Source organism: Eschrichtius robustus, chromosome 19 (assembly GCF_028021215.1).
Source record: "Eschrichtius robustus isolate mEscRob2 chromosome 19, mEscRob2.pri, whole genome shotgun sequence".
Classification (NCBI taxonomy): domain Eukaryota; kingdom Metazoa; phylum Chordata; class Mammalia; order Artiodactyla; family Eschrichtiidae; genus Eschrichtius; species Eschrichtius robustus.
The window spans coordinates 18,176,513-18,190,038 of record NC_090842.1 but is presented as its reverse complement, the minus strand read 5'-3'; the positions used below and the strand labels follow the sequence as shown (position 1 = coordinate 18,190,038).

At 39.2% G+C, this 13,526-nt stretch overlaps 1 protein-coding gene across 1 annotated transcript in view; it reads left to right on the top strand.

Moving 5' to 3' along the window:
- SNTB2 (syntrophin beta 2) overlaps nucleotides 1–13,526 on the top strand; it is a 100,480-nt gene that overhangs the window by 61,744 nt on the left and 25,210 nt on the right. The gene's annotated exons all lie outside the window — the stretch shown is intronic.

Below are 13,526 nucleotides of genomic sequence, written 5' to 3'. Positions count from 1 at the left end.
TGAGGAGTTGGAAGGGAAAAGAATAGAGAAATGTAGATTTGGGGGCCAAGATGTCTTAAGAAATAACTAGAAAGTAGTTATCTAGTGTGAAACTAGAAAACATGTTCACATTCGGTGTTATCTGGGCTTAAAAAAGAATCAGGTTTTGATCTAGCTCAAAAACTACACATTAAAAGGGAGCCCCACAGAAAATACTTGGTAGTCAGAAAGGCTAAATGGTGGAGCCATCTGGTATGTCCCACGGGCAACAGTATGGGGGCTCCTGCTTTCAGCAGACAGAGTCACGTGAGGCAGAGTATTCTTCTATTCCAGGAAGGCTTCTATGTTATGTAGGATTTCCTTCAATTTGCCAAGTTCCCTTACATATATCACTCTTTTTGTAAAAATATAATTTTCACATAGCTTTTCAGGAGTTTCTGTGTAATTTAGAGCTGGAGCCCTTAGATCACAGAATAGAGATAAAGGATTTATTGAGCCCCAGAGTTAGGGAAGTGTGCCCTCATTAATTCCTTCAGGACATAATGATCCTTCAGAAAGACTGAATTTGGGACTTCCCTGGCGGTCCAGTGGTTAAGACTTCGACTTCCAATACAGGGGGTGCGGGTTTGATCCCTAGTTGGGGAACTAGGATCCCACATGCCTCACGGCCAAAAGACCAAAACATAAAACAGAAGCAATATTGTAACAAATTCAATAAAGACTTTAAAAAAATGATCCACATCAAAAAAAAAAAAGAAAAAGACTGAATTTAACCATCAGTTTCTCTGGTTTTATTTATTTATTTTTAAAATTCTCACTAAATTATAACCTCCTTGAGGTCAAGAACTATGACTTAGCTCAGCATTTCCCATAGTGCTTCGTGTATAGTAGGCCTTCAATAAATCTTAGTTGAGATAAATTCTCTTACTTAAATTACAGTTTCTCTGTCTTAGTTATATTGGGAGCATGACAGGAATTATAACAAAACATGTGGACATGTCTCAGTAGATATAATTAGAGCAATTAAATTTATATTTTCTAAAGAGTTAGAGCTTATGAATATGACTGTCCAGATCTCTTAAGCTTAAATTTTATGGAAGAGGCTTATGCTCTAGTTATGATCATAGAATGCAAGGAGGGTAGCTATATCCTTAGACATTTCCTTAACTGGGTGTTACTGGAGGGATGGAGCAGAAACCTATGACATTCCCTAGATGAGCCTTTGTTCAATATAGAAATTACAATCTCATAAACAAATAATTTCTGGACATTGACTAGACTGGACCTAGACCACCAAAGTACTTTGGTACTAAACAAGGAAATGGGGTGGTTGTGTGGGTACTATCAGTGTGGTATTAATTTGCAACTAAGGAAAAGATATAAATAAGATTTAAAACTCTTAGAAAAAAAATACAGGAGTAGATCTTAATGATCTTGGCTTAGGCAGAGCCTTCTTAGATACAACACCAAAGCACAAGCAACAAGAGAATAAATAAATAAATTGGACTTCATCAAAGTTAAAAACTTTTTTGCTTCATATGTCACCATTAAGAAAGTGAAAAAGCCCACAGAATGGGAGAAAATATTTGCAAATCATATATCTAATCTGGGACTTGTATCTCGAAAATATAAAGAACTCTTACAACTCAATAATAAAAAGATAAATTACCCAAGTAAAAAATGGGAAAAGGATCTGAGTAGACGTTTGTTCAAAGAAGATATGCAAATGGCCGATAAGCACATGAAAAGGTGCTCGGCATAATTAGCCATCAGGGACTTGGAAATTGAAACCACAATGAGCTATCACTTCCCACCCACTAGGATGGCTATAATTAAAAAGATAGTATGCAAGAGTAGACTAGGTTGTAGGAGAAAATAGAACCTCATACACTACTGGTGGGAGTGTAAAATGGTGCAGTTGATGTGGAAAAATCTGAAAGTTCCCGAAAAGGATAAACATAGAGTCACCGTATGACCCAGCAATTCCACTCCTAGGTTGTATATCCAAGAGAAATGAAAAATGTCCACACAAAAATTTATACATGAACGTTCATAACAGCATCATTCATGACACCTAAACAGTGGAAACAATCCAAGTGTCCATCAGCTGATGAACAGATAAACAAAATGTGGCATATCCATACAATGGAATATGATTCAGCAATAAAAAAATGTTCTGATACACACTGCAGCATGGATGAACCTTGAAAACATACTAAGTGAAAGGAGCCAGATGCAAAAGACCACATGTTGTATGATTGCATTTATATGAAATGTCCAGAATAGGCAAATCTATACAGACAGAAAGCAGATTAGTTGTTGCCAGGGTTTTTTTTGGCGGGGGGCGGGGAGGGAGTTGGGAGAAATAGGGAGTGACTGCTAGTTGGTATAGGGATTCTTTTTAGGGTAATGAAAATGTGCTAAGATTGTGCTGATGGTTGCAAAACTCTCATTATACTAAAGTCCATTGAACTATATACACTTTTAAGTGGTAAAGTATATGGTGTGTGAATTATATCTCAGTAAAGCTGTTATAAATAAAACAAACCCCAAAAACCAACAAGATTTAATAGAAGGGAATAAGACCAATCCTTAAACTGAGTTTGAGTTCCTAATAGCCACTTATATTAGGTAATTGGGAGCATTGTTACTTAATCTTTCTGTGCCACAGATTTTTCATTTGTTAAGTGGACCCTAATGAGATAGAGTGGGTGTGAGTATTCAATGAGTCAATACTTTTAAAATGCCTACAGTGGTACCTGACACATTGTAGGTGCTCAAGTAAGTGTTAGCTTCTTTAATTATAATAATTATTTATTATTAAGTGAAAATATGTCAAGGAAGAATTTGTGTAAAAAGTATAATTGGTTTTTTGACATTGTTAAAAGAAGAGCTTAGCTCTAAACCAACAGTTTTTACGAGTAGTGAAAGTTTCATGTTAAATGTGAGGAATTCAGATATATATTTGTTTTTGTTTATTATTTATTGGCTGCATTGGGTCTTCGTTGCTGCACGTGGGCTTTCTCTAGCTGCGGCGAGTGGAGGCTACTCTTCGTTGCGGTGCGTGGGCTTTTCATTGTGGTGGCTTATCTTGTTGTGGAGCACGGGCTCTAGGCACGTGGGCTTTAGTAGTTGTGGCACACGGGCTCAGTAGTTGTGGCTCAAGGGCTCTAGCGCGCAGGCTCAGTAGTTGTAGCGCACGGGCTTAGTTGCTCTGCGACATGTGGGATCTTCCCGGACCAGGGCTCGAACCCGTGTCCCCTGCATTGGCAGGCGAATTCTTAACCATTGCACCACCAGGGAAGTCCCTCTTTTTTTTTTTTAATTTATTTATTTATTTTATTTATGGCTGTGTTGGGTCTTCATTTCTGTGCGAGGGCTTTCTCTAGTTGTGGCAAGGGGGGGCCACTCTTCATCGCGGTGCATGGGCCTCTCACTATCGCGGCCTCTCTTGTTGCGGAGCACAGGCTCCAGACGCGCAGGCTCAGTAATTGTGGCTCACGGGCCCAGTTGCTCCGCGGCATGTGGGATCTTCCCAGACCAGGGCTCGAACCCGTGTTCCCTGCATTGGCAGGCAGATTCTCAACCACTGCACCACCAGGGAAGCCCAGGGAAGTCCCTCTTAATATGTTTAATTAATTAATGAAACAGCAAGGATTCTTCACTCCTTGCTCAGGAAGTACTGGTGGATTAGGAGCAAAGGTGACAGGCAGATGAGAGGTTTAGTTTTTCTATGTGGCTGTGTGGGCCAGATGGAATTGGTTGAAGTCACTTCTTGATAGAATTAAGGAGGCTTAATCATCCTCTGCCTCCCAGAGGGTTTAGAGTATCGCCACTGAAAGAGACCAGAGGAGGAACCCAGACCAGAAGGTATCCAGTAGAGAGAGGCAAAGCCAGAAAGTGGTGTGCTTATGTCATTTTAGTGTGGAGGAAAGAGGCAGTTTGAGATACATACGAGTAATGAGAAAGGGCTGAATGTTCACTTTCACTAATTTTAGTACTTTGGAACATGTTCTTATGAGTGGATGAGACACACACACACACACACACACACAAGGGTAACATAAACATATAGAGAAGGAAAAGATTAAGGACTCTGATGATCCAATAGCAAAGGTAGATAGTCCCTGATAAATTAAGAATTAATTGCAGTTCAAAAATCAAAGAAGGGAACTTCCCTGGTGGTGCAGTGGTTAAGAATCCGCCTGCCAGTGCAGGGGACATGGGTTCGAGCCCTGGTCCACGAAGATCCCACATGCTGCGGAGCAACTAAGCCTGTGCACCACAACTACTGAGCCTGAGCTCTAGAGCCCGTGCTGCACAACAAGAGAAGCCACCGCTTGCTGCAACTAGAGTAAGCCCGCACGCAGCAACGAAGACCCAGTGCAGCCAAAAATAAATAAATAAAATAAGTAAATTAAAAAAAAAAAAAATCAAAGAAGGGCTTCCCTGGTGACGCAGTGGTTAAGAATCCACCTGCCAATGCAGGGGACACGGGTTCGAGCCCTCGTCCGGAAGATCCCACATGCCGCAGAGCAACTAAGCCCATGCGCCACAACTACTGAGCCTGCACTCTAGAGCCCATGGGCCACAACTACTGAACCCGTGTGCCACAGCTACTGAAGCCCACGCACATAGAGCCCGTACTCCGCAACAAGAGAAGTCACCGCAATGAGAAGCCTGCGCACCTCAGCGAAGAGTAGCCCCCGCTCACCACAATTAGAGAAAGCCTGCACCCAGCAATGAAGACCCAACACAGCCAAAAATAAATAAATAAAATAAATTTTAAAAATCAAAGAACATTGTTAGTGTGATATAAATTAACATGAGTTAACCATTTATATTGGCTTGCACATTTATAGATTCTTGGAAACCAAAGGTTGTGTGTGTGTGTGTGTTTACTTAATAGCTGATATTTCAGGATGGTTGAGGAATTAAGTAAAAACATGAAAGTGATAAATGAAGAGGATTTTTATTTTACACATTTCTTGAGGTTAAAGCCAGGTACAGGATACAGGTAGAAAAATAGATATAGGTGCCGTGGATTTTGCAGGATGTAAATTTTGTAGTCTTTTCCTATAATCTTTCTTTGACTGGAAAAGAAAATGATCCAGAGAAAGTGTGGCTACTTTATGATGTGGAAAATTGAGTGGTGTTGTGCTTATGGGACTTATGGGGCAAAAGCTGCTGAAACGCCTTTGCATGAGCTCATCTGGCCTCCCCACTTAAGGGGCCTTTTGGCAGTGTGTTCTAACCAACTGCTGTGCAGCAAGAGTCCAGCAGCTGGTTTGAATTAGATTCCCTCTGCCAAATATTTCATAATCAAATCTGTAGGAAAAATTCTCCTGGACTTTATATTTTTTAATGTCTGATTTGGGATTAGCAATCAAACTGAATATGGTAGAATACACCCTGTCACTTTCCTCATACTTTATCTTACTTGGATCATATATGGAGTAGTTTTGAAACTTACTTAACTCTTGCTGAGATAGCTAATGTGTAATTGGCATGTTGGTTCTACAGGGATCAGCCCAGGGAGGTGGTTCTCAAATTATACTTTCATGGACCTCTGGGGATTCCTTCTTCAGGGTGTCTGTAAGTTCAAAACTATTTTCACAGTAATACTAAGATGTTGTTTGCTTTTTTCATTGTTGACATTTGCACTGAGGGTTGGTAAAATTGCTGGTACCTTAGCATGAATCAAGGCAGTTGGCACCAAACTGTATGGACTTGCAGGGAGAAAACATGCCAGTTTAACCTCAAAATGTCTTTGTTGAAGCAGTAAAAATTACTAGTTTTATTTAATCTCAACCCTTGAGTACTCATCTTGTTAATAATCTGTGAGATGAAATGAGAAGTGCTCAGAGTCCACTTCGGCTGCATACTGAGGTATGAGAGTTGTTGCAGAGGAAAGCATGTGTGGTTGAGATGCAAGCTGAACTAGCGGGGTTTTTCATGCAACACCATTTTTCACTTGAAAAAACAACTGGCTGACAAACTGTGGCTGGTCAGACTTGGGTATTTGTCAGACATTTGTTTTCCTAAAATAACCAAAATGAATTTATCATTTAAGGAAAACACTGATGGTATTTGTTAACAATTATAAATTTCTAGCTTTCAAACAAAAATTAGAATTCTGGAAAACTAGTATCTGTCTCTGTGAGTTTGATAGCTTCCCAATACTTAAAGACTTGTCTGATGAGATCATTGGTGATACTAACAAATGTGACTTTTTGATATAATAAAATGCTTTTAACATTTGGAAAATGTGCATAACTCAATGAAAAAATATATTCCAAATGACCAATACATGATGCTACAAAATCATGCAAGGGTAAGAAAGATCTATTCAAGCTGCAAGAGAGACCAAAGGATTTTTAATGTAACAGGATATGAAAACTTTATTGATAAGTTTTCAGATCCTACATTGCAACTAACCTTTAAGAATCCGCTTGTTGAGTTTTGGTTTGGTAGACAGAAAGATAACCACAATTATCTGAAAAGGTTATTAAATACTCCTTCCTTGTCCAACTGCCTAGCTGTGTGAGGCTCGGCATACTTAAACTGCATACTGCAGCAGAATGCAGAAGCACATATAAGAATTCATCTCTCGGGCTTCCCTGGTGGCACAGTGGTTGAGAATCTGCCTGCCAATGCAGGGCACACGGGTTCGAGCCCTGGTCTGGGAAGATCCCACATGCCGCGGAGCAACTGGGCCCGTGAGCCACAATTACTGAGCCTGCGCGTCTGGAGCCTGTGCTCCGCAACAAGAGAGGCCACGATAGTGAGAGGCCCGCGCACCGCGACGAAGAGTGGCCCCCGCTCGCCGCAACTGGAGAAAGCCCTCGCACAGAAACAAAGACCCAACACAGCCATAAATAAATAAATTAATTTAAAAAAAAAAGAATTCAGCTCTCTTTTATTAAGCTGGATATTAAAGAGATTTGCAAAAAGTTTAAGACAATGCTACTCTTCACATTAATGTTTTGTCGTTGTTTTGGAAAATATTATTTTAATAAAAATAAGTTATTTATATTATCTAACCAGTTTGTTATTTTTTATTTTTAAATTAATATTTTTAAAATTTCTCAGTTTTAATTTCTCATTATAGTAAATATCAGTACATATAATCCATATGAAGAAAAGTGTTTTGGAGTACTCAGTAGTTTTTAAACACTTTTTTTTTTTAATACATTTATTTTATTTCATTTATTTTTATTTTTGGCTGCGTTGGGTCTTTGTTGCTAAGCGCGGGCTTTCTCCAGTTGCGGCGAGCAGCGGCTACTCTTCATTGTGGAGCGTGGGCTTCTCATTGTGGTGGCTTCCCTTGTTGGGAGCACGGGCTCTAGGTTCGTGGGCTTCAGTAGTTGTGGCACACGGGCTCCGCAGTTGTGGCTCGCGGGCTCTAGAGCACAGGCTCAGTAGTTGTGGTGCACGGGCTTAGTTGCTCTGCGGCATGTGGGATCTTCCCAGACCAGGGCTTGAACCCGTGTCTCCTGCATTGGCAGGAGGATTCCTAACCACTGCACCACCAGGGAACCCCCCCTCAGTTTTTAAGAGTGTTGAAGGGTCCTTGGACCAAAAAGTTGGCAAACCATTAGTTTTGTGCTTCTCAACTGTGGCTACACATTTGAATCATCTGGAGAACTTTTAGTAAAATAAGGTTGACTGGGCCCCACCCTAGACCAGTTAAATCTGAATGTTTGAGGATGGGAGCCAGACATCAGTAATATTTAAAAGCTGTGCACCAGGTGATTCTAGTGTAGAGCCAGGGCTGAGAACTATAGTAATTAACTTGGCTAAACCAGTTGGTAGATCAGAAGAAACTGCCTTTTCCTTGAGAGACACACGCTTGTCTTTTATCTGAACCAGTAGTGACTCCCTGGCAATGAAAGGAAATGTGAAGGCGCATCCATTTACTCTTAGATGTCATCTTGCTCAGGTTACTGCTAGAGGAGTACAGGAAGGAACCAGCAAATTTGTAGAAAAATATTACAGGTATACAGCCTACAGTGAAGCTAAGAACAAACCATTTTATTTATTTCTCTTTGGTATACATTTCTCACCCAAGTTTTTAAAAATCCTATGTGGAAAACATTATCTGCTGAGTGATTCCTTATAGTGAGGTAGTGTGTTTGTTCTGTTATACTGATCTACTTTGAACTTGTTAAAAATAGGGAAAATATTTTTGGAAGAAGTGAATAAATTAAACTATATTAAATGGTTGTCATGAAACAAAGTGTTGAATAGTTTAATGACTTTAAAGAGAACTGCTTTCTCTTCTTTTTTTCCATATGTATACTTCACTGTTACTTTTTTAGCAGCTTTATTGTGATATGTCACATACCATACAGTTCACCCATTTAAAGTATAAAGTTTAATGGTTTTTAATATGTTCACAGAGTTACGCAATCAATATTAGGACACTTTTATCACCCCAAAAAGAAACTCCTTACCCACCCGTTCATAGTCACTCTTCATTTTCCCCTCCCCCAGGCCCAAGCAACCACAAATCTACTTTCTGGCTCTATAGATTTGGCCTGTTCTGAACATTGCATATATGTGGAATCATGTTATATAGCCCTTTATGTCTGACTTCTTTCACTTTGTGTAATGTTTTCAAGGTTTATCCACGTTGGAGCACGTGCCACAACTTCATTCCTTTTCAAGGCTTAATGATATTCCGTTGTATGGATATAGCACATTCATCAGTTGATGGCCATTTGAGTTATTTCCACTTTTTTGACTAGACTGTTATGCATAATGCTGCTATAACACTCAGGTACAACTTTTTGTGTGAACATATGATTTTTTTGTTTTTTTGGCTGTGTTGGGTCTTCGTTGCTGTGTGTGGGCTTTCTCTAGTTGTGGTGAGTGGTGCACGGGCTTCTCATTGTGGTGGCTTCTCTTGTAACGGAGCACGGGCTCTAGGCGAGCAGGCTTCAGTAGTTGTGGCACGTGGACTCAGTAGTTTTGGCACGTAGGCTCAGTAGTTGTGGCTCACGGGCTCTAGAGCACAGGCTCAGCAGTTGTGGAGCTTGGGCTTAGTTGCTCCACAGCATGTGGGATCTTCCCTGTCCAGGGCTCAAACCCATGTCCCCTGCACTGGCAGGAGGATTCTTAACCACTGCGCCACCAGGGAAGTCCCTCTTTTCACTTTCTTGATAGTGTCATCTGAAGCACAGAAGTTTTTAATTTTGATGAAGTCCAATTTATCAGCCTTATATCGCTTGCATTTTTTGTGTTATATCTAAGAAGGCTTTCCCTAATCCAATGTCACAAAGACTTAATCCTGTGTTCTCTTCTAAAAGTTTTATAGTTTTAGCTCTACATTTCATTCTTTTATCCAAATGAAGTCAGTTTTTGTATATGGTGTGAAGTAGTGGTCAAACTTTATTCTTTTGCATGTGAAAATCCAATTATCACAGTACCATTTATTGAAAAGACTTCTTTCTCCATTAAAGTCCCTTGACATCCTTGTCAAAAATCAGTTGATCATAAATGTGAGAGTTTATTTCTGGACTCTCAATTTTATAGTTTAGTGGTAAGTTTTGAAATCAGAAGTGTGAGTCCTCCAACTTTGTTCTTTTTCAAGATTATTTTGACAATTCAGAATCTCTGGCATTTACCTATGGATTTTATGGTCAGTTTGTCAATTTCTGCAAACAAACAAACAAAAAAAGACGAAATTCTGATAGGCATTGCATTGAATCTGTAGATCAATCTAGGCAGTATTGCCATCTTAAAAATATTGTCTTCCAATCCATGATACAGGATATCTTTTTATTTATTTAGGTTTTCTTTTATTTCTTTCAGCAATGTTTTGTAGTTTTCAGAGTACAAGTTTTATACTTCTTTCGTTAAATTTATTCTTAAGTAGTATTAAATTTTAATGCTATTGTAAATGAATTGTTTTCTTAATTTTCTTTTTGAATTGTTCATTGCTAGTGTATTCCATCAATACATTGATTTTTATATCTTGATCTTATATCCTACAATCTTGCTCAGCTTGTGTATTATTCTAATAGGTTTTTAGTAGATTCCTTAGGACTTTCTATGTACAAGATCATGTCATCTGCAAACAAGAGATAGTTTTTACCACTTCCTTTCCATTCTAGACGCCTTTTACTTCATTTTCTTGCCTAATTGCTCTGGCCAGACTCTCCAGTACAATATTTATTTATGTATGTATGTATGTATGTATGTATGTATGTATGTATGTATGTATCTTTTTGACCATGCTGTGCAGCTTGCCGGATCTTAGTTCCCTGACCAGGGATTGAACCCAGGCCACAGCAGTGAAAGTGCTGAGTCCTAACCACTGGACCGCCACAGAATTCCCTCCAGTACAATTTTTTTTTTCAATTTATTTTTGGCTGCGTTGGGTCTTAGTTGCTGCTCGTGGGCTTTCTCTAGTTGTGGCAAGTGGGAGCTACTCTCTGTTGCAATGCGCGTGCTTCTCATTGCAGTGGCTTCTCTTACTGCCTAGCAGACTCGAGGCGCACGGGCTTCAGTAGTTGTGGCTCGCGGGCTCTAGAGCGCAGGCTCAGTAGTTGTGGCACACAGGCTTAGTTGCTCCGTGGCATGTGGGATCTTCCTGGACCAGGGCTCGAACATGTTTCCCTGCATTGGCAGGCAAATTCTTAACCACTGCACCACCAGGGAAGTCCACAGTACAATTTTTAATAGAAGTAGCGTAAGCAGGCATCCTTGTCTTTTTCCTGTTCTTAGGGGGAAAACATTCAATCTTTTACCATTAAGTATGATGTTAGCTCTGGGGTTTTTTTTATAGATACACTGTATCCAGGTGAGGAAGTTCCCTTTTATTCCATGTTTGTTGAGTATTTTCATCATGGAAAGGTTTTGGATTTGTTAAAATGTTTTTTCCATGTCTATTACAGTGATCATGTGGGTTCTGTCCTTTAGTCTATTTATATGGTTTTACTTATCAATTTATAAATCAGTCAATTTAAAAATAATTTTTTAAATCAAATTAATTTATAAATCAATTACATATTGATTTTTGGACATTAAACCAACCTTGCACTTCTGAGATAAATCTTATTTGGTCATGCTGGATTCAAATTGCTAATAATTTGATGAGGATTTTCGTGTCTTATATTTATAAATGATATTGGTCTGTAGTTTTCTTTTCTTGAGATGTCTTTGGATTGGGTGTTAGGATATTACTGGCCTCACAGAAAGAGTTGGGAGGTATTCCTGCCTCTTCTGTTTTTTTGGAAGACTTTATAAAGAATTGGCATTGATTCTTCTTTAAATATTTGGTAGAATTCATTAGCAAAGCCATCTGGGATTAAGATTTTATTTGTTGCAAGTTTTTCACTGTTAGTTGAAGGGATTTTTAAAATATGTTTTAAACCAGTGGTCCCCAACCTTTTTGGCACCAGGGACTGGTTTTGTGGAAGACATTTTTCCGTGGACTGGGCGGGGGAGGGCGGGGCGGGGATGGTTAAGGTGGTAATGCAAGCAATGGGGAGCGGCACATGAAGCTCTGTTCTTTCCCTTTTATCTGAAAATGGTTTTTAGTTCATGAATGTCACATTTCTTATCTTTGACCTTGAAACCCTGTTCTCATGAACATCTCATGGGGCAGAATATGTATGACATATGATAGAAACTCTAAGGGTCTTTCTTGCTTATGTTTCCCAATGTTTTTTCTCTTCTCTACTTTGTTTCATTGCTGTCCCGTACTTGATTTGAATCTTCTCCCCAAAATGCTTAGCTCAAGCTCTCATTTTGTTACATCTAAAAGTATTTCAAGGGGCGTTATTACTTATCTCCCCGCCAAATGAGTTGGAACTCTTTTTTTTTTTTTTTTTTTTGTCCACACTGTGCAGTCTGTGGGATCTTAGTTCCCCAACCAGGGATTGAACCCAGGCCACAGCAGTGAAAGTGCTGAGTCCTAACCACTGGATCGCCGGGGGGTTCCTAGACCTCACTTAAAAAAAAAAAAAATTATTTATTTATTTGGTTGCACTGGGTCTTAGTTGCGGCAGGCGGGCTCCTTAGTTGCAGCAGGCAGGCTCCTTAGTTACAGCTCACCAGCTCCTTAGTTGCGGCACGAGGGCTCCTTAGTTATGGCATGCGAACTCTTAGTTGCGGCATGCATGTGGGATCTAGTTCCCTGATCAGGGATTGAATCCAGGCCCCCTGCATTGGGAGTGCGGAGTCTTATCCACTGTGCAACCAGGGAAGTCCCTAGAACTCACTTTTTAAAGTAAAAAGATGGTGCATCATTTTTTTTTTAATGTAGTAGAGTAGTATCATATTTTAAGTGAATGGGAGTCAAGAGTTGTAACCAAGTAGTTCCAAAGTTTCCTTTTTATGGCTGAATAATATTCCATTGTATGGATGTACCACATTTTGTTTATCCACTTATCAATTGATGGACATTTGGACTATTTCCACTTTTTGGCTATTATGAATAATACTGCTATGAACTTTTGTGAACAAATTTTTATGCTAATATATGTTTTCATTTCTCCTGGGTATATACCTAGGAGTGGGATTGTTGGATCATACGGTAACATTTAACTTTTGGAGGAACCAGTCAATTTTTTAAAAAAATCATTGTGAAATTATAAGTTTAATATCCATTGTAGTTTGTCCTTGTTGATGCTCAAAAATGGTCCTATCTTTAGCCAGTGGTAGCTCTTCAGGTGGACTTCTCAGCCTTTTTGACAGGACTTTTATATAAAAGTGTTTGAGAATTGCCATATTATCCATTATGATAGAATACTCTGGACTTAACTTGTGTATTTTCTGCTCTAGATCTGACATTTTCCAAGAAGCCTCACTTTCTTTTTTTTTTGAGGGGATGGGGGTTCAATTTGTGCACTAACTACATTTGTTGCTATTGGATTAGTTATTGTTTATAGGCCTTTGTTGATGGACAGAGGTAGGAAGTATGTGTAAGTGTATATATATACATATATATATATTTTAAACATAAAATACATAGTGAGTTCACACTGATACTCCATTTCAAGTTTGAGACTACAGTGTAATCACTTAACGTCTTCTGTCTTACATCTGGTTTTCCTTTTTCCCATATCCAGAATTGCAGATCTTAAGGACACCAGAGATAATCACATTAGAACATCCCATAATTGCTCATTTGCTTTATCCTACATTACATATCAGAATAGTACTACTATTATTACTACTACAACATTATCACCAACAGTATAATTACTGAAAGTAGTTGAAAAAAATTTTTTGCAGCTCCTTTTTTTGTACTTTTTTAATGGTTTCTCCTGGTTCTGTCAGTTCTCCACTAAACTCCCTGTCCACACTTTCTTATCCCCCTTTGTTGATCTCTCCTTATCTTCCAGATTTCTTTTTTTTTGGTCCGCAGCATGCCAAAAAGAAAAAAAAAGGGATCTTAGTTCCCTGACCAGAGATTGAACCTCGGGCCCCCTGCATTGGAAACGCAGAGTCTTAACCACTGGACCGCCAGGGAAGTCCCTTGGATTTCTAAACATTGGCTTATTTCAGGGCTCAGATCTCTTCTCTATCAACTACCC